The sequence below is a fragment of the Coloeus monedula genome, assembly GCF_965178545.1.
Source record: "Coloeus monedula genome assembly, chromosome: 21".
Taxonomy (NCBI): domain Eukaryota; kingdom Metazoa; phylum Chordata; class Aves; order Passeriformes; family Corvidae; genus Coloeus; species Coloeus monedula.
In genome coordinates, this window is record NC_138801.1 from 7,400,409 (window position 1) to 7,422,997 (window position 22,589).

Below are 22,589 nucleotides of genomic sequence, written 5' to 3' on the forward strand. Positions count from 1 at the left end.
CAACTGTTCCAGCTGGAAAGTTTTGGTTCAGGCTCTGCTCCTACCCTCTGTTTTTCAGAAATTTCTAAGTTAATACTTTAACTAAGTTAATGCATTAAGTTAAGCAGAGCTGAGGGCACTGCTCTCATGCACAGAGCAGCATCAACCAAACTGTGTCCTAGGACCAGTCCTGCCAGTTACTGCAAATACTTTAAGGAAACAAGAATTCTTTTTTCTGCTTCCCTCTCATTATCAGTTTCCTACATACTCCCTGTGATGTTAGAAATCGAGAATTTAAAATGCTTTATCTTAGCCTTTTTTTTCTGTTCATCTCACTGGAGGGTCTCAGCCTCATATCACAGGTGCCTGGTGCTTTGCCACTGAGATTCTGCATCGTGTTAGAGCCCAGCACAAATGAGGGCACAGAGAGGTCAAAGTAGTCACTTAAAGGACTGTTTTCAGAGCAGGTAAAGACACTTAATGTGTTAAAGCAAAAGACTGAGAGGTGGTGCCATGACAGTGAATGAAGATTCTTCATAGGAACACGCCAGGTATGAAAGAAATCCTCTGACAGAGAAAGGCAAAACAGAAATAGTGAGTTCAAGTTTTAAAGAACATGTGAATCACCACCTGTTTCAGCAGAGATGAGTGATTCAGTGCCCCCATCTCCCTGTGGATGTTTCACAGCAGCAGTGACTTAACTGGGGAAAGACAGAGGAAATGGCAAGAAAACCCAATTCTGTGGAATGGCATTACCAGTTTAGGTCATATTTTGGAGGCCAGAGTGGTTCCTAAGCATTCAGAAGCTGTAAGATTTTTATCAATGAACCTCCAGACTGCCCATGCTCTGACCAACAGCTGCCTCTGGGTTTTCCCTGTGAGTTACCAGCTGAATTCCTGCCACCACACTTGGAAAGGACCTGAAATACAGCAACAATCCCACACTGCCAATGCCATGGCCACGAGTGTTTCATGAAATTTCCATTGCAACAGGACTTTGCAGAGGTGTGCACATGGGTAGAACCAGAAGAAACACCCATTCTTCTGCAGAGTTCCCAAGACTTAGAAAAGCTCCTAGGAAATGGCAATAGATAAATAAGAAAAGAAATTCAGAATTTTGGTTTTTATAGCAAAGTCCCCAAACCACAAGGCTGCAGACATGGCAACAACACGTCTGCAAACCTCCTGTGCCCAAACAAGCTGAAGTAACTGGGAAGAGGTGGTAGATTTGGGTACCCATATCCCCCTGGATGATGCAGTCAGTGTGGGTGAATGAAGAGCCTTGTCTCTGGAGGGCTGACCACAAAGATCTCTCCAACCTAAAACAAGCATCTTTTGGGGAAAAAAACTCCCTGGAATCTGCAGCAAAGTCAGCATGTGAACTGCTGAAATTCTTGGTGTGATACGGCTCTATATATGCAGGCATTCACACATGGCTGCATCTCACTTTTAAATGTCTCTCAAGAGTTGTATATTAAACAGAAGAAGGATTTTTCCAGGAACTAACACAGTTGCCAGCCTTTTGTCTCTATTTTTTAGAGTAATTTATGAAAGAAGAAAAGTAGTAGAGTCAATTTAAAAAAGGCTGCAGCCTGGACTTTGATAGATGAGCAGATCTACCAACAAAACCTCTCAGTTTTCACTGAGCACTCCATCTTCTTATCTGTAATCCCGGTGAGGAGAGAATAAGGAAGGCAGGCAGCTGAATAGAGGAGAGACCTGGGTAACGTTTAAACCGGGGAATAATCAACTGAGGGATCAACCTCCCTGCTTTTTTTCCAGATCCAACCAAATAATCAGCTGAGCATTTCCTGCTCCCCTTTCAGGAGGGGTCGAGTGAGATGACAGCGATTCACACTCCAGCCTCTTGGAAGGGTCTGAGTTAATTCCTGGCGGAACAGCCTTAGCGCTCCAGGGGAGTGGTCCCTCTGACAATCTGGGACATTGTGCCAGGGAGTAATAACAGTTCCAGCTGTAATTTCTGGGAGGTGACAGCAAATAACAGCACTTTTCCCAGCTGGTTGTGCAGACCTGCTCTCAGACAACACTGGGTTTGCTTCTAAGGGTGTTGCTTGAATAGAGTTACATCTGTGCTGATTCCTGGTGAAACTGTCTCAGCCATGAGCAACTAGAACTTAAAAAACATTGGAATTAATTAGGGGAAGTACCATTTCCTATCCAGAAACATAGTGAGGGAGGCTAGGCACTTCCAGGCAAAATTTAGTGATGCATTTCAGGGGCAAGATAATATTTCTGGGATGGGTTGACATCTATTGGGGCACGTAGAAGAGGTAACAGTCCTTGCAGTGTTTAGGTGCCGCTCTGGAATTGGTGCCCACAGTCCCAGCTCCATCAGCAGTTCTTGTCTTTCTGCATCCTCAGCAGAGCTCTGGCCCACCACACAACCAGATATCCTCACACAGATCTCATGTGATATTTTAAAACATATTTCACATTTCTCTTCTAAGTTTAAAATCTGAGTAACTTCCAAGGCTCAGCATTTTTTGTTCAGTGAATGTCTTGATTTGTGACAAGTGCTATAGGAGGAAGCAACACACTTGTGCTTCAAAAATCTGTTCCTGTCCCTCAAGTAGAGCCTTCCTCCTAAACTGGAATTTGCAACCCCTTCGTCTTTAGTGCAGAAAAGCCCCTGTAGACATTTGAAAGGAAACAGAAATCAAGTAAAAAAGAATAATCACATTCTCCTGACCTCATGTAGGTTGACTCCAAGTTCTGCTGAAATTTCACCCAAGCATTAACACACACCAAGCAAAATAAATTCATCTGGAATTGGAAAAGAATCTGCTTGATTAGGACCTCCTGTATTTATGTAGCAACACTGAACATTTCCTCGTCCAGTAAATCTGTTATAGCGCCACACTAAGATGGGAGAATCTTATGCAAGACTGGGTGAAAGCAGTTTTAAGCAAAAAAAAAAAAAAAGGAGTAGTTTCTTGAGCAAAACACATAATCAAAGTGAAAACTGAAATTAAAGGAAGCAGTCACTCAAGTATCAAAGGAGCACAGTTCTGCTCCTGCTGTCACTGTGACTCTGCTTCCTAAGCTCACATCTGCAGATACCATCATTCACCTTTCTTCTAAAGCCCCAGATCCTGGAGTCATTTGACGACACAAGAGTCACATGTCAAATCAAATTTCACCCTCACAGGGAAGGGAAAAAAAGCTTGAAAAAACCCCAATAGACTAGTTTATGAAATAAATTATTTTTGAGCCTCCCTGAAAAATATTGTCTCCCTCCTGCTGTGCTTGGTAGAGGCAAGTGAATGCCCAGAGCTGTTGTGCTCCAGCCTTTCAGCATCCAGACAGTCCTTGCTCTTTCCCCAAATCCTACCTGAGCTCTAGGATCTGCAGCACAGCTTTCCCTCTTCCTTGCTCTGCACTGCATCATTCCACGAGGCTCCCTCCCTGCATTCCCTCCCCCGGCTCCTCACAGCTCCTCTGCACTGCAGCACTGCCAGAAACCAGCGCTCCCAGCCCTTTTCCCTGCTCTGTCCTAGCCTGGAGCCTTCCAGCCTGCACTGCTCCACTGCCCATCCCCTCAAGCTCCCTTATCTCTGCTCCAAGGTTCAGCTTTTCCACCGCAGCACCGCCAAATCCCCTGGGCTCTGCCACCTCCCTTCCGTGCTCTGTGGCACAGCCCAGCCCTGGAGCATCGCAGCTCCCATTTTCTTCTCTGCTCTTCCCGTTCAACCCCAGGCTGCAACGCTGCTGGAGCATCCCACAGCACTTTGTGGCCATCTTTGATGATCTTTAACCCACACCTATGGTGCTGCAAGGATTCCCCTCCTGCCTCAACACACCCCTCATCCTTTAGCCAGATCCTGCCCTCCAGTCCCACAAGCTTTACCCCTCCCTCCACCCCTTAAACACAGCATTAAAATCTCTGTATTTGTGCAGAAGTCCACGTTCCCTGCTCAGGGACATCAGAGCACACTTGGCAAGCACAGACTGTTTAGAGAGTTGTCCTGGATTTACTAACGGGAGGTCATGCCTAACAAACTTGATTAGTTTCTTTGAGGAGGTGACAATGACGAGGGACTGGGCAAGGAAGTAAAGCATAATTCAATCAGACTTCAAGAGCCTTTTGATACAGTACCACATAAAAGGCTAATTTATAAGGTTAACATGGATGGTGTTGATAGCAAAACACTCATCCATGTAAACATCTTTGTTTTAATTACTCTGCAAAGAAAGTAGGAGGCAAAGCAAGCAGTGGCTGACCCCAAGAAAGGGAAAAGGAAATTATCACGGGAACTTCGGGTGTTTGTGCTCTCATACCCATGGCTGGTAGGATTTTCCTTCGAGCACCTTCTAAGATGATTCCCTATAGAAGCCTCTCATTTTGGTGACAAAACAGGCTGCACATGGTGAAGGGGCAAAGTCACCTCCTTATTGTGCCTCTCTAGGACATCTGGCATCGTGTCACTTATAGCTGCATTAATAATGGCTTAATAAAAGGCACCATGTGAGCGGAGCTGGTGGTGTTCCAAGCACAGAAGGCTGGGCAGATACACACAGCGTGTCAAACACAACCAAGAATGAAGACAAAAATCAAGACTCAAAAATCAGAACACAGCCTTAGGTTTATCAAAGCAATCCTACCTGTCTGTAGCTCCCCAGAGACAGGGTGTGCCACTGTCAGCTGCCTTGCTCCATGGTTATCAAAGCAGTTTTCTTGCCTTCAACTGCAGCCTGCGTTCTTCTTGCTCATTAAAGGATCATTCAGCAGAATGAAATCACCCTTCATTCTCAGTAACTATAGAAGAGGAAGATATCTTCCCTTTCCTGGTCCAGCAGGAGGTACAGGCAGCTACAAAGGTGCTCCATGGAGCCCTGTACCACCACCCAGCTCCTCCACAAGCCTTCAGCCTGGCCACTGCTCCCCTCTGCCAGCACAGCCACTGTTTCCCTCTGTTTTCCCAGAAAAAGCACATCTGTTTTCAGTAAATGCCGTAAATTAGTTAATGTTTGCAAAGTGCTCTGATCGTGTGAAGTGCTACATAATTACTACATATTATCAATATAATTTGGCTGGATTGTGCCACAGCCGCCTCCTCTCTACATTTGCAGCTTGGAGAGAGTTTTCTTAGACACCAGCTCTTTGTGCCACCCATTTCAGAGCAGTCCTGACCTCCCTTGAGGAGCCCCAGAAAGGAAATAAACCCCAGCCCTGAGGCACAGCCCTGGGATGCTTCACCTCCCCTCACCTCAGGAAGCAGAATAAGAGATGCCTCCCAAGGAGGAGGAGCTGCTCTTTGGAAAGGACTTGGAGTCCACAATTCAGTGGCCCTCAGAACTTGTAACAGCTACTAAAAGTATCCTAAATACCAGGGCAAGCAGCAGCCTGTGCTAGTGATGGGCTCAGAATGTGGACCAGAAGTCCCTGGTCTGGCAGTCATTAGAAGGAGTGATCTGTTCAGGCACTAACAAACCTCTCTGCTCATCTTAATACACCCCCTAAAATGAGCCAAATATGAGCAACCAAGACCTGCTTTTCCCAACTCCCTGCTCCCTAGCACCCTCTTCCAGCAAATCCTGGATTTTTCAGGTCTCAACAAAACAAAGCCTATAAAAGGCTTTCTAGTTCCAGGCTAAAACCTGATAGAAAAAATAAATTTTAATATAACAGAAATAAGCTGAATAATAGGCAGTCTAACTCTCCTCAAAAGATACAGAAAGAACTTCAGGAAAGTCTTAAATTTCATTGCTTATAGAAAATAGAACCCTGAAGAGAATAAATGCTAAAAAAACATTAAAACAAAAAGACCAGGTGAAAAAACCAGCTACTCTCTGCCTCTCTAGAGGGGCTGCTGCCCATCCCACCTGGATTTAAAGGGATGATGAGCAGAAGTAGTGCCAGCTGGGAAAACAATTATGCAGAATAAACCAACAATTTGCAGGTATTTTCTAGTTTTCTTCCTAACTCCTAGGACAAATAATCTATCTTAAGGGCAACATTCCCCACAGACCTGTCAAATTATTGAAGTGGAATGGTGGGAAAAATATGTGACCTGTGACAATAGATATTTAAAATTGCTGAAGTGAGAAAAAGAAAAAGTGCTAGCAGAATATCTGTTCTTTATAAAAACAAAAACTATCAGACTATGAAAAATGTGTGATTGGAAAGCCAGAAGTTTTCTGGTGTACATAAAATACTTCACAAAGTGCTAAATATGCTGGCTGACCCTCCCTTACATCAGTGCTTTTTTGCAAGTGTTACCTAAGAAGGAAATTTCCTCCCAAGTTCTGTATTCCTGTGTGGTAGGAAACTGTCCCAAATGTGGAGTCTCATGAACAGAGGGAGAGAATCCTGTCCAGGTAAGCATGGACACTGATCCAATCCATCCCATGCTGCCTGGGAAAGCCATGTTCAGGAGGACATGTCTGACCTAAGCTGTTCAAAATCATGGAGAAGCGGATTTCCAATTCATGGTTTACGTGTTATGGATTTGTCTCAAAAGAGTTTTCTATTTCAGAGGTTTTAACTTTTGAACTTTCACTTTCTGAGAGCCTTCCCTCTGGGCTCTGATGGGATGGATGGGAAGACTGGACTCAAAATGCCAAAATCAGACTGATAGCTGATTCTTCTGGTTAAACCTGTGGCTAATAGCAGAGCAGCATTTGAAGGTCCGGCAAATGTAAATATTTAAAATGTTTCAGATAAATTTGAGAATATTCCAGTGTTTATGAAGCACATGCCATGCTATGGCCTGGGAGGTCTGTGCTGCTCTCTGGCTTTGGCAAATTCACCTGGGTAACCTGGAGCTTTCCAGTTTTTCTCCCTGTTTTTAGTGTCACATGAATGGAGGGGTCTCGGTGCTCTCAAATCTTTCAGAGAGAGACAAGGAGTCTAAAATACTTCTGGCATGGGTGTGATTATAAAGCAGTAGAGGGGAAAATGGGTCTATAAAACAGTGGTCCAGATCATCTGCAAGTGCAAATGGGTTAGGCTCTGTTGAGATCAGTGGAGCAACATCAATTTACAGCTTCTGAGGCTCCTGCTTAGTCTGCAGACCTGGGCCAGAAATTGGGGCACAGGAGCTGCAACACCTGAGTTGCAAGTCCTGAAGGAATAGGTTTCAGGGGAAACTCTTGCTTGTTACGGTGGAAGCAGAAGGAAAGATATTTTCTTGAGTTTTATGTGGTTGGAGTGAGAAAGAGTAGGATGAAGTGTCTATTTAAGAGGCAGGAGGACTGGGCAGAGACAGCTCCTTTGGAGGGGATCTGCATCAGCCCCCTCTCCTGGTCCCCTCCTTGTTGTCCAGCGTTGCCTGTAACTGCTGGTTGAGGCTTTTTCTCTCTCAAATACATTCCTTGCTTCTCATTGATTTAAGGAAAAAAAAAAAAAAGGAAAAGAAAACAAGAAGTCCCAGATTATAAATGCATCCTGTTAGGGTTTCTTTTTCTTTCCTTCCAGACAAAAGCATTTCTGCTTTCAAGCTTGATAGACCTCCTGACCCTGCTGATGTGGGTGGATGGCTCTGCATGTTCTGAATCATTTGCTTCCTTTACAAGTGTTACTTTCTCCTTATTTCAATTACCCTTCCTTTATAATTACATGGGCTGCTCCAGCGAGCAGGAATGCTGGGGAGCTGACAGCCCGTCTAACAACAGGCTGTGGAATCTACATCCTTATCTTGCTCGGGCAGTGGGGAAGTGAACGTTTAATAGCACAGGAGAAATTGTTGGAGGATATTCAGACTCCTTCACAGAGGGTTCACTGCCCAGCCTTTCACCAGGCTGAACTGTGTGTAATTGCTCTGCCTGTCCCTGGCAGAGTTATAAACCACATGTACAAGGATCACCTCCCTTCATTCCCGCTGAGTGATTGCCTCTGTGACAGCAGGAGGCAATGGAGCTTGATCCCACACCTATTTGAGCTCCATGGGAGTCTTTTAAGGCAACTTCAAAGAGATCAATTTAGGCCCCAAAAGGTGCAACCAGCTCTGATGTGAGTAGGGCAGGAAGGGAAGGTGAGGGACACAAGTGATGGTCTGGTTGGGCTGCTGTGGATGACACGTAGGGGGAAGAACTGCTGTGAGGCCAGGGATGAATCTGCTTCAAATTCAGTTTTGTTTTATGTGGTTTCTAGAAAACAAACAAACAAATACCTAAAAAACCCCAACAACCAAAAACCCCCACAAAACAAAACAAAACAACAACCCCCTCACCAAAAACCTCAAAAACAAAACAACAAAACCCCCAAACCAAAGCAAAAAACCCCACAAAAACGCCACCAAACAAAAGACCCAACACCTAGACTTTTTTGAATTCTAATTTTCGTCTCATTCACTACCAAAATTAAATGGTAGGTTTCATACAGGAATTTTGCAAAGTGGCACATTTTTGTTAAATATCAAGCTTTATTTAAAAGAGAGACAGAGGTTCAGCTTCTGTGTTACAAGTCAAGTTTCCAGAAAAGCTCTGCCCTATCTATTCTAAGAAAATGCTTTATTAGGTAGTTTTCCAAAAGTTAATGTTATTTCTGAGGCTTCTTCCTGACTTCTATCCCTGTAAAAGCTCCTTTCATTGAATATCCCATCCATACACTCTGCTAATAATGTGATACCTATTATTAGCACATGGGGATATTGGAAAAATAGCTATTCAAAAAGCCCTAAAGCCTATCCCCAAATAGAGAGGAGCAGTTCAGAAAAGGCCCGACTGACTGGTGTTGATTGTAGAGCAAGTGATTTTTTTTTTTTTTTAACCAATTAATTGCATATTTCAAATTTAATCTTATATTGAAATTCTAGGAGGCAACAGCCTGGAGAGAGGGTGTCAAAAGCTTTCCCTAGCAGCAGTTCAGGGTCCTGCAGAAGGGGCTGGAATTGCTGCTGCTGCTCTGTGTGCTTGGCACAGGCACCTGTTGGTTATGCACAAGCACAGCATCATCTCTTGCTTTGTTTTAGCTCTCTACGAAAGACATGAAGCTGCTGGGCTTGAGCAGCTGGGCAGTACCAGAGGATAGAAACACAGGACTGTTTTTTCTCTTGATTCATTTAGGGAATTAAAGGTGTAGCAAATAACTTGAAATTTTGGGTTGTACCAAAAGTGATTTTTTTTTTTTTTTTTTTTTTTTGCTACCTATGTGCAGAACTTTCTGCTCGGTTCTGCTCTCCCCATGCTCAGGCAGCAGGTAAAGGAGAGCCACAGAGGTTGGCAGCCTAAAATTGTGAGAGGAAGGATAGGAGAGAAAAGGAGCAGGGCAAGCAAGAAGAAAAACAGGACAGCCAGATAAGTTTGGGTTCTTTTTTTTCCCACACTTGAAGATTTCTAAGTAAAATTAGGAGTGGTGAGGAAGATTGTTCCACTCTGGAGTGGGTAAGATTAATTTTTATTTGACTTTTATTGGAGCTGCCTTAAGAATAAAAGAACAGCACCGTCTCAGATATCTGTACCCAGCAAATCAAGGGAACACAGCCACAGCTTCCCCGCCCCAGAGGAAATGCCAGAATGTGTCGGGTCCTTGGTGGCATGTCACCAAGTATTGTTATTTAGGGACTACTTTTGTATTTCTATATCTACTTTTTATTTTTGGGAGCAGTAACAGAGGCGAGGGACTGCTTAAAATCTCCTTTGACCTTTCAAAGTGTTCCTGGGAGCCAAAGGTGTTCACAGGAAAGAAACATTAAATTACAACCATGGCTCACACCCCTTAAAGGGTCTGGCAGCTGCACGAAGCAAAGGCAAATAATACCCAGGACTCTCAGCAATGGCTGTGGATCTTCAGACCCTTCTGAAAGATGAAATGCTTCTTTTAATTCAGTATTAACAGATTAGGTCCAAGCAAGCCCAGCACCATGGGCAAACCTGGAAGGAAAGAAAGACTGATTTCTCTTCAGTTGTTTGCCTCTTTCAAAACCTGAAGGCTCATGCACTGACAGAGTTATATCTGCAAAGGGATTGAATGGTAGATCAGATGAGGGAAAATACCCTCATATTTCCCTTATTGAGGGAAACTTCAGGTTGTGGTAGGAGTGAAATCTTCTGTAGCACAGGGGCTGTAAAGAATGGATTTCAGCTCTCCATGGATGCGATGGGAAGGGAAGGTGATTTCCATGATTATCTGAGAGCAGAGGAGCTCTTCTCATTTGACACTCACTGAGGGAGGGCAGGAGAAGGCTCTGGCCAGGGAAATGGTCAGTAGTCTGAGGTCTGCAACATTTTGGCTCATTTGAGGATTTTGGAAAAACCCAACTTGTGAGTGACTGGGACAAAAGCTGAGCAGCTCTCTGTGTCTGCCATGGAGAAACTGCTGGTGTCAAACCACAGCTCTTCTTCTCACCTGTGGCCAGGCAGAGGGTTGATCCTACAAGCACAAAATTATGAAACAATTTAGAGTTGTCTCTGTATCTCAGTTTCTCTCAAAGACTCTGCTGCCACACAGGGTTTTAATTTTTCAGAGCAGTCCTACCCTGCCCTGACACAGTCCCACCCTGAGGATTTTCCAGCTTCACCTGACCCTGGGAAACAGCAAATGGGCTGCAGGCTTGATGTGGTGGCCCTTTCTGAGCCTTCCCTCATTCCCACTGCTCTGTTCTGCCCTCCCTTGCCTTCTCAGACTGCTGCTTTAGCTTTCTGAGGGTTTCACAGTTGTCATTCCTCAAAATCCAAGATAGGATTGAACTAAAACCTTGAGCTAACAGTGGAGTGCCAGGCTGGCATACATTTCTCTCCCAATTAGAATGGATGAAAAGCTCAGGGAGAATATTCAGTGCGTCTGTATGGCTGGAATTTATACACCACGAAATCTCCGTGCAGGTCCTCACCCCACGAATTGCCTTGGCTTTGCCTCACCTTTGCTCAAACAGCAGAAACTCATGAAATGCAAAGTCAGAGAGCTTTGAATGTTAAGCCACACGGGATATTTGTTCTTCAACCGGCAAAAGTTTTATATAATCAGGGTTCAGATGCAGGTGTTTGCTGGATTATACTCTCTTTGCTGTGCACACTGTTCTCTGTTCCTAGGCAGGCAGACCAGAAAGTCTGCTGGCTGAGCAATTCAGAGTGGCTAAAACACATCAGAATTAAGAGACATTTTGTTTTACTAAAATCCTCCAAACTTCCTCTATAGCCCAGTGTCACCAACAAAAACAGAACTGACAGATGAAGAACATGATCATCACCACAAAATTCATTCCTTTCTGGAAGAAAGGATGTCCCCTGCCTGTGCACACACGTGCACCTGTTTGTAGATCACCTGCTGTGTGTTTTGGGGCTTCTGTTCACTGCTTTGCCCTTCTTCCCCAAGTCTGGGTTTTCCTGTACAATAAGAACCACCAAATTTACCTTCTGCACCTGGAACATGCAGACTCAGAGATACAGAAAAATAACCCTGAGAGCTGCCAAAAGATTTTTTTTTTTTTTTTTTACACTTTTGGAAGGCTTTGCCCTGGCAAATCAGTTCACTGTGTACCAAAGATAATTAGGGCATCTTATTTAAAACTTATGATCTAATTAGTGGCTTTAATGGTAGTTAATTACACAGAGACCAACAAAGCAGTTATATTTCCTACCAGGCTTCTTCTCAGTCGAGGTGCAGGTACTTATCTAGGGCCATAAAGGAGAGTGGCTACCACACTTAACATCTAATTATACAAAATTGTCCACAGTAATTATGAGCAATGTGATTTTATTTATCTGGCTTAATGACTGGGGCTATGCACAGTCTCTGACCTGGCACGGTGACAGGGAGGACAGAGAGAGGGAAAAGTGCCATCCCCCAAGTGAACACTGTGGTGGAACTGCATCCTCCTCATCCTGAGCACAAAGACAGGGCCTGGGCACAGCCCAGCAATGTTCCTGAAGGTTTGGGGACCCTCTGATCCCAGGGATTCATGGGAGCCATGGATATACATGATATGGACAAGGGAGTGCCTTTGCTGAGCCCCACGAGATGCTCAAGATTGGCTTTCTCTCACCACAAGGAACCCACTGTTAAAAGCGGGGATAAAAAGGACAATTCATCCTTTTATTCAGCAAAAGGGACATTTTATTCCCACCATCCACATCTTAAATCTTTCCCAGATATCATTTGTTGCTAAATATTCTCTAGAAAATTTCAGGGCACCTCCAAAGACTCAGTGTCTGGTATAAAACCACTTTTCACTCTCAGAGGGAAGCAGAGCAAGTGTTTTGGCTGACTTTAGATTATTCCTGCTCACTTTTAACCCGTGTGCATGGACATAAACCCAGTACAGCTTAACCCTTCCTGCTGACTGTCATGAAAGAAATCTGCCCTGTATTTGGAACAATCCCTGTTGCAGTGGCTAAGTCCACTTTACACCCCCCCAGTTGCTTTAAAAGTGGTCTCTCCTTACAACAGTGTGCTAGAAAGTTCTCCCTTTGTCTAGATCCTGCTGGTCACTGGCCCTCTCCCCCTCCCATCCCTTTTCCCATGGCCCCTGTTATGTCACTCAACCTTGCCTCTGCCCCCTAGCCCTCAGATTATTGGTTTTGGATGCTCTGCCCGCCTTTGGGAGCTTTTGGGATAAAACAGACGTGGGCTTTTGGTTTTGTGTTCTTCTTGTCTCTGTTCCCATTGGGGTGTTGCCATTAAACACCTCGGAATTGCATACAGAGAACCCCTCTTGCCTCTCTGCCTCCAGTTTGTGCACAGACTCTGTGTGTGAGCAGCTGTTCACAACCACCTGTGAAGGTGAGACTGTGTGCACACGGGGGTGCTGGGAGGGTGCCACCTAAGAGGTCCACGAAGGTCCCAGCAGGGACAAACGCGGCATTGATCCTCCAAAGGCCTCTTCCATAAATCTCCATCATTTACAAATCCCAACAGAATGAGTAACCATAGTGTGTTAGTTCTTGGATCCATAAATACAGGAGCAGGTTATGAGGAGTATGAGTGAAATGGGGTTCTTTGGGTTTGTCCTTTTACCCCACTGGGCCAGGTGGAAATGTGTTAGAGAGAGATGTGTTAGTGCTGTCCAAAAATCCAGCCAGCCTGTTACACTTCTTGACACAATAAAAGTAATGAGTGCTTAAGCAGGAGGCTGAGAGATTCTTCAGTTTATACCAGTATCTTCTGTTGCCCAGTCTCTGTCCTCTCATTAATTAATTACCCTTGATGAAAGGGGTACCTTTGAGTTGTAAAACTTAAAGTGATAGATATGATTTACATGCCAGAAAGACAGCTGGCCCTGTGCCCACAGCCTTGAAAAACAGCATTTTCAAATACTTTCACTTCATAAAATTGCAGGCAGCCGCATGTACAGCTCTGCTTCTCAACTCATCCCCTCAGGACATTTCCATGTTAGAGCAAATCACTTGTTCAGTGGCTCACTAAGATTTTGAATTAGTAGTAAATACAATTTGACCTTATTTTTCTCCTGATAATTGCTCTATTTATAGACAAGTCACTGATTGTCATGCTAATTTCTTCCATTTGAAGATTAGATTGGCTCCATCAGAAATAATGTGTGGTATATCCCATTTAAAAAAAGAAAAAAGGCAAAAAAGGAAGCTGTCTCCTTTAAGAGTGGGTTTGCTCTTGTTCCCTTTTTAATGAAAGCTAGAAAAAAATACTCATTGGTGAAAAAAGCAATGATAACTTTCACTGACAAGTTAGGTCATTCTCCTTCTTTAGATATCAGTTCCCTGTATTTTATGCCTTTGTTTTCCATAAAGTATTTGAGCATCAGCTTAGAGAGGAACGGCCTGTCACAGTGAGATGTTTTATAGTCCTCACATAACACATCAAAATATCTGTGGCCAGATTAAAAAATAGCCTGAATTTTCAGCATTCAGGGCCAGAGTTCAGAGCTGGACAAGGACAAGATTTTTTTTTTTTATTCCTTTTCAGAAATGCAACCACTAGTCTACCTTACTTCCTTTGCTCCCTCCCTGAGCTCACAGCACAGGAGCATTTTGAGATGCCTGAGCGAGGAGTTCTCAGCATACAGAGCACATGCCACAGTGCTCTGCTCTCCTTTTCCACCACCTGAGCACACCCCACACTCGGGGCACCTCTGCCCCGTGGCACTGAATCACCGACAGCTTGGTGGCCACTGGCAGGGAGGTCTGGCTGTCAGTGACAGCCTGGTAGCCCCAGCTTCTATTTCTATTGACACAGCAGCTGGGCCAGCCATAAATCCGGGTGGGTTTTGTGCTGAGAGCCATCAAGTGGCCCCTGGGCTGAAGAGGGATGGAGGGACCTTGATGTCAGCAGGGCTGCTCACCGCCAGCATCACAGGGAGGTGGCTCAGGTTGAGTCACCGCAGGTTTCGCGGTTCAGCACCACAGAGTAATTAACAGCCAGCAGTGAGCGTTCCAAACCTTTGCTAAAATCGGGGCTGTTTATCAATGTGTCAGCCTGGTGGCAGATTCAAGAAATCTAAATTTACCAGGCGACTGCTTCCCCCATTCCTGGCTGCAGCCAGTGGATCTGCAGGACACGCTGTCCCAGCTGGGCATCTGGACCAAGCTGGGGAGGAGAACTGGATGAATGGGACCAGCTCCAGAGTTCAGGGCAGGGGAGGCTTTTTTACACCACAGCTGCTTAATGACTTTTTCAATTGATTTCAGCAGTGCTGCTTTTCGATTACTGATTCCATCCCATCCACTGGGCAGAAAAATGGGCTTACGAAAATTATAGACAGGAAAGAGAGGTAAAAAAAATGCTCAAAAACTCAACAGCTTCCACAATGCAGCGACATTTGTCCAGATATTTTGTGCTGAATTAGGAAAAAAGAGAGAAATGGCAATTCCTCCCATCTCTCAGCCTGTGTTGGGAGGAGAGTGCGCATGTACTTCCTTGCTTTCAAGCCCCAGTTCATCCATGCTCATTGACCTGCTCCTTGGTTTGGAACCAGCTGCAGAAAGCAGCTGTCATCCCCTGTTACTCTGCCAGCCCTATTCTTAAGGCAGCCATCAAATCCTGGCACTGACTGGAGGCAATTCAATTAGCTGTGACGGTCAAACAGAAACTGAGGGTCAATTGAAATCTCTTTTTCCCTCCTCCTGACCACCTCCTCTCTATTTTCATCCTGAATCTGGAGATGCAAAAGTCCATCCCCATTTTGGAAGTTTTTGTAAGGTGAGAATGGCAGAAGGAGGGTGCTTACCCAGGAGACCCTTACTACAGTGAGGAAAACAGGAGAAAAGGAGGGGAATACACAGCAGAGATTGGGGTGTATCTTTCCTCAGCCCTGCTCAGCTCTTGTGCTGCCTCCTTAAGATGAAATGAGCTTGGGAAGTGGTGTCTTGTTGGATGGCTTGTGATGTGCTTTGGCTAAACTGGACAATAAAGATGAAATCTCCCTCAGCTTTGCTGCTGCCAAGCACAGCAGCCACTTCAGGCTTTTGTCAGACCCTTGGGCTCATTCCCAGCACAGACAGAGGAAGGAGGGAAGGTGAGAGGAAGAGGAGGAAGATGAGGAGGTAGAAGCAAGAGCTGGCCCATGGCACAGCTGCATTCATGCCCCCTCTTTGCAGCCAGCCCCCACAGCTTCTCTCTGCTGTGCAAATAGTGGTAAAACTAAAAGTCAAGTTGATAATACTGGTAAATATTTAATAGTTACTGGTGTCACATCTCCCTCATTGCTATGGACTGAATGTCTGACACTGGTGACATCTGGTACTCGCTGAGCTGGAAGGGAGCACACACAACCTCGCCTGCAGCAGGCACCAGGGCATGGTGGGGGCACAGTCCCTTGGAGCTTGATGCCACCAGCTCAGCCACCTCCATCCCCCTGCAGAGCCTGGCTGGTGGTTGCACAGGAGCAGCTGCTTCCAGCTCAGACCCATCTGCTCTGACTCACAGAGGCCTCACATGAGCTGCAGTAAATCACCCTCAGGTGATGGCTGCCCTCATCCCTCTGCGAGTGAATTCATGAGGAACCATCTGCACACAGGTGAATTGGGTGCACCATGGCCAGGATTGGTGGCTTTGGGGTCACTGTGGGCCTTCATTCTCTAGAGGTGCAGGGAGTATTTGGCTCAGTGGGTTTATCACAGGAGTGAAGATGGATTTCTGCCCTGGTGGGTTTTTCTGGACTAGTTCCAGACTGCAGCGAGTCTTAGGGAGATTAAATGAGACTCGTGGTGATATTGTTGACCTCAGAATCCTCTCAGCCAGCCAGGTGGTTATAGCAGAGCAAATGCAAGCTGTGCTTTTAAAGGATTGCTGGCAATTAAGTGAGCTGGACATTTCCTCCTAGCAGCTGGTAAGAAATCATCCATCTTTCCCCAGAAGATGAACACTTAAAATATTGCAGGAGTTTTCAGTTTTCCACGCACTGATTCATTGTGATCAGTACAAAACTCAGGGTGCCCTGAGAAAGAGGAACGTGGTTTACACATTTTCATAGGCAGTTTCACCTCTGAGACTGTGCAGAACAAGGTCTTGAGATCATTCTCACTTCATGGAGAACCTGTAAGAAGGATTTCAGTGGGCTCTAGAAAAAGCTGGCAGTAATGGATCTCCGTATGGAAGAACTAATGACCTTGAATAAGAAATGAAACAATGTGACAAAAGGAGGAGAATCCAGCTCCACGCTCACTGCTTTGCATGACCCAAGTCTTTGTGCAGCAGATGAGAAATGCCAAGGTAGTGGCCTGGCAATACATCACCCCCACTTCAGTGCTGGAGCGATCAGTCCTGCTCTGGGCAGGGTGGGCCAGGGACTTAGATCCCTGTTTCAGCAGCCTAAAGACCCTCCAGGATGCTGTTTTTGTCCTGAGTAGAAACTGGTCTTAAAGCAAATAACTTTCCTATATTCTTTCAGCAGAAACATGAATTTCTCTCTCTTTTTTTCCTTTCAACCTGTGCCTCTAAACACTCAGCTACACTCAGAGCTGTGTGTGCCTCCCTCCTCCCCCTGACCCAATCCAATCCTTGTCTCATTCACATTGCAAGAAACAGGTCATTAATGTTTGACAGTGACTCTTTTCCCTCTCCATTGCTACATTCAATTTTTTTTTCTTTTGTTGAAACTTTGCTACCCTATTTTTCAGGCTACACAATGTGGAAGTTGGCAGAAAACCAGGCTCAGCTGGAATTCAGGACTGACTTTTTGTGTGAATTTAAGAGGTGCCAGCATTGGGGTAGTGTATCATGCTCCCACACAGCCTGACACAAAAAGGGTAAGCCTCAGTGGCAGTTGAGGACTCACTCAAATATTGTTTAAAGTCCTCAACAAGAAAAAAAAGAAAAGAAAAGGAAGACTGATGGTTTTAACTTCAATGGGAAGTAGTCTTCTGTCAATATTTCAACAAGTTGCTCCGCAGACACACTGAAAACTTGCATTGCTCCAGAAAGGCAGCACATTCCCTGCTAAGCAGCTAATGAACTCCCATGGTGTCAAGGCAGTAACCTCAGGGAGGTGCAAGGCAGATGCTGTAGCCATAAAATAGTATAAAGCAGTAAAACCTAGAAAATCTGGAGTTTATATGTGAAATTATGACTAATATTGTATTTTCTGAAAGAGAAGGGAGCAGGAACCCTTTGGGATTGGCCTACAAATGGGTACCAGCCATGTCTCCCATGGAAACATTGTTCATTGAGCATTTTAGGAGCGTAGGACTGAATAGTAACTCCTAGGTCAGCAAATAAATCTCATGTTCCAGCCTGTCTGTGTTCATCTCTGTATCCAGCTCTGTCACTCCTGACAAAGCACCACTGACCATCTCAGTTCTCAGGTGGTGTTCCTGCTCCAAGCAGATAAGCAAATATTTTACAGTTAGAAGTCTGTCTAATATTAAGGCATAATTAAAAGGACAGAAAGAGAGGAAAAGCCCTTTGGCCCATGGAACTTTGCAAGAGCAGTCACTGAAGCGCTTGTGGTACTTTTACTTTCTTGGCATCTACTTGAAACAAAGGCAAAAACTCTCTCTCAGTGAGTGTTCACAGAGCAGCAGTAAAATAGGTCAGAAACGCAACTGGAACAAATGTGTTTGAATAAAAGAAAGCCAAGCAAACATCTCAGGTGCTGGAACTATGCAAACACAGCAAATAACATAAAGCTTCCCCTCAGGAGAAGAACAATATGCAGAAATCTTGATGCTTTTGTTCACTTAGTGCAGGGCCCAGCAGAGAAGGGGAATGGCCGTGTCCTGCTGTTAAACACCATTTAATTCCTGAGGGAATCGGGTTCTGTGGCTGTGTGTGCACCTGGAAGGGACAGTGGGGAGGCAGTGGGGACATTTGTCTTGTATGAGTTGGAGCAGCCTCGTGACAGCTCTGGGTTGGGCTGTATGAGAATTTCACCAGGAGGCCATGGATTATCGAGGTGTGTTTTGTGGTAGGTGGAGCTATAGCATCACCATCCATTAAAAACCGAGGAAATCCCGTGTATTATTTCAAGGGAATGACTTCTCATGGCTGCCTAGCTTGTGTCCTTGACACTACTTCAGTCTCCAAAGGCCACATCCCAGGTGTGGTCCCAGTGGCCACCTCCCACAATGGTCAAACCAGCCTCATGGCCACAAAAATGTGGGTGCTGATGTAAGATGAGCCCTCAGCTGTGGAAGCAACAGGCTTTTGTGTCTGAGAACCCAGTAAAATATCCCTTGTCTGAGCATTCTGGATTGCTTCTTTTGTTCTGAAAGAGGCATAATCTGCCTGCCACAGAATCATAGGGTGGTTTGGGCTGTAAGGGACCTTAAAAACTATCTCATCCCACCCCCTGCCATGGGCAGGGACACCTTCCACTATCCCTGGTTGCACCAAGGCCTGTCCAACCCAGCCTTGGACACTTCCAGGGATGAGGCAGCCACAACTCCTCTGGCCAGCACCTCACCACCTTACAGGGAAGAATTTCTGCCTAATATCCAATCTAAATTTATCCCCTCTCAGTCTGAAGCCATTTCCTCTTGTCCTTCCTGTACCACATCCTCACTGGTGGTCCTATTCAAGGGGTTTGAAGGCTAAACCATCACACTGATCTTTGTAAGCACCTTGCAGTTCTATGTCACATGAAGATATTAAAAAAAAAGTACCCCAAACTGGATTTTTTTCTTCTTTTATCCTCCAGTGAATGGCACCAGGAGCTGCTGGCCCTGCCTGGGAGGAGCAGAGTGGCCGAGGGGCTCCCACTGAATCCTTGTCCCTGACTCCCTCCGTGCTCGCCGCCTTTCACTTATTGAATTAGAATAAATTGGAACTTTCATAAAGGGTGATATAAATCATTATCTCAAGTTAGCAGATGCGGGCTCACCAGGCTAGAGCTCTGTTAATAACTCCTTCGGATTAGGGCTGATTGGTACAATTTGAAACTTGTTTCTCTCAGCTTGATCAGTCTCGTTGTAACTGTGGCAATTATCCCATTTCACTTTCAATAGCTCAGCACAGAGGAATTGCTGCTTCCAATCCGTCCCTCTGTAATGAATCCAGCGTGATATGTTCACTCCTGTGGACAAATATACCCTTAACTCCCCCCTACCCTGAAATAAGCATTAAAAAAAATAAATCCTGTGTCCAAATGACACATAGGAATGTGTCTTTTAGGAAGTGAGATGCTGAGTGTCTGTGTAAACATCGTTGAGGTATTTGGCCACAAAAAGCTTCTCTTCATTCTTACAGCATCATTTGCACTTTTTGGCAGTCTTCCTGCCTGGGAAATTAGATTAAAAAACAGTGGTTTATCCAAGCATTGAAGCTGCTTGAATAGATTCTGATTAATGTGTTACATGCTGAATTTGTGGGGTTTTGTTAAATAACTCATCTGGTGATATTTTTCTTTCTTTTTTTTTTTTTTTTCTCCAGGAGTCATTAATAAATGATGTAATGAGTGAGCACAGAATTCTCATAATAATATATTTGACAAGTATTTGCTTTCATTCCTTTCTTTGATTCCAGCAACAAGGCTGGGTCTCAGTTTAACAGACTCATGAAGAACACATCTAACTTTGACAATAGCTCCGCACTAATTTCTTTTTAGAAAGACACTTGAACAAGTGTTTGCTTGAAGTCCACCTTTAGATATTACCTGAGATATCTTGCTGCACCACGGGCTTTAGCAATAAGGTGCATCTTGTGTTTAAATCATTGCAGTGATGGTTTTCTTGCAGTTACCAGTTCTTCTGTTGGTTCTTTATAGCCTTTTCATGTATATTAGCAGCACAAACTGCAAATGATTTCCATGTTTCCTGGGATCAGGAGCTGCACAAGTGTCTCTGAACCATCATCCCCAGCTCACAAGCTCTAAAAGTATTCCTTTCCCTTCCAACCATTATTTGATCTTTCTGCTTGTAAATTCTTTAAGCCAGGGCTGTTGCTCACTTCTTGTTCACACAGCACCTCATTCCATGTTTTATGAAGCAAATAAAATGCTCGAAATTAAAATACATGAGCTGATTTGTCTCCCACTTTCAACACCAAAGCTGCGCGTCACTGATGCCCACGGAAACATGCCAGTGAAAGCAAGAGCGTGATCCCACCCAGCTTTCATTCCTAACCATGGGAATATGCTTTCCCATTTTGAATTCAGATCCAGTGCACATCTGTTCCTGAAAATTGTTTGAGGGTGCAGCCTAAATAAATACTGATGTCCCAAAGTTTTGGAGGAGCATCCAATCCCTTCTCCCTGCTGTTGCCAGCTGCCTCCTGCTCGGCTTGGAGTGCTCAGCCTCTTGCAGGGGCTTGGACAGCTCTGAATCACACTGCTTCCAATATGTTTCTACTAAAAATAATAGTAGTAATTAATGCTCTTAGTTTTAGTGCAGCCATCTGCCTTGGTGCCAGCCACAATGGCTTTTTCCCTCTGTATTCCCCAAAGCAGGAAGGAGGAAAGCAAGGACAGAGGCAGCTGCTTGGGCTTTTCCCAGCACCCCTGTTTCAGCTGGCAGGGGTTCTCCTGATGGGAACAGGGAGAAGAGGGTGCTGTTTGGACTTCCAGAGATAGCAAGAGGCACTGAACATCCTTAGAGCAGGGGTAACAGAGATCAAAGAGAAATATGGGTGGGAGGAAGGTGGTAGCACATGAGGTGTCACCTCTCCTGAAGGTATGGAGGAAAATAGCCCAACATCCTTAGGAGATGCTTTGAAGACAGGGAGCTCTATAGTGTATTTTCACAGAATCACAGAATCATTTAGGCTGGAAAAGACCTCCAACATCATCGAGTCCAACCTGTGACCCATCCCCACCTTGTCACCCACCCACTGAGTGACACTGGCATTCTTTGGACACCTCCAGGGATGGAGAATCCACCTTCTCCCTGGACAGCTCCTTCCAAGGCCTGACCACCCTTTCAGTGAAGAAATTCCTCCTGATGCCCACCCTGAGCCTGCCCTGGCCCAGCCTGAGGCCGTTCCCTCTCCTCCTGTCCCTGTTCCCTGGGAGCAGAGCCCGACCCCCCCGGCTGCCCCCTCCTGTCAGGGACTTGTGCAGAGCCACAAGGTCCCCCCTGAGCCTCCTTTGCTCCAGCCTGAGCCCCTTTCCCGCTCCCTCAGCCTCTCCTGGTGCTCCAGCCCCTTCCCAGATCCATTCCCTGCCCTGGACACCCTCCAGCTCCTCAATGTCCTTCTTACAGGGAGGGTGCCAGAACTGGACACAGCGCTAAGATTTTGAAGGGATCTATCTCACTAGAGACCACACAAGGTAATGGTGAGAAAGGGATGGGTGTTGGAAGTTTGCATTATCTCAGCTTTTGGGATGGGATGGTCAGAGGCGAGTGCAGGAGCTCCTCTCTCCTCTCCATCTCTGGAAAAGTTTTCTTCCCTGGGCCCTGCAGATGTCAGGAGCACACAGGCGAGTTGGGGAATTGAACGAAAGGAAGTGGCAGCGTGTTTAACAAACAGCATCAAAAAAGGTTAACAAACAGCATCCAAAAGGGCAACTGTCACAGTGCATCACCTTCTGTTCCTGCCAGGCTCCTGCCACAGCCTTTCACTTTGCCTTGTCCATGTCCCCTCATTGCAGAATTTACTGACTGTCCCACTGCAGGGCAAAAAAGCCACTTCAGGTTTGGAAAAGGGGAGGTGTTTATAGAGGAAAGAGCCTCACCTGCCTGGGGACAATAAGTGCAGCAGTAAAAGTAATCCTTAGTCCTGGCAGCAAGATTTGGGATTGGGGATGACAAAAGTGGCAGACAGCAGGGCCCCTTCAGCTCTCGAGATAGGGGACTTTTACAGGCTGTACAAACCTCTTCTCCCTGATCCTTGCTCAGCAAGCTGGGGAGGCCTTTTCCTCCCATCAGAGGAGAAGAGCTATCACGCGTCAGCAGCCACATCTCTCCTTCACACTGAATGACACTTCAGAAGGCAACCTGTTGATCCCAGTCCTATCTGCCACAAGTGTGCTCTGAGAAGCTTATTTTGACTACAGCACGGAGAAAACAGTTGTTGAGGGATAGAAGAAAAACCAACACGTAAGGAGCTGCAGCAGCCCAGGTTTTGACACATCTGGCCTGGAAGGGATTTTTTTGATAATTTGTAATCTGCACAGCTGCCCCAGGCTCCCAACCATCCACAGCCCACAGCACCTTGTAACCAAACTCAGTCTGCTCCCTTGCTGGGCCAGAAGCTTTAACTGTCCTGGTTTGAAAATTGCAGAGTCTGAGCAATTTCTGTACATGGGGTTTATGTTCCTTGCTTACCTTCCTTGCATCAAACTCTGGTGTCTTAAAGGCGAACA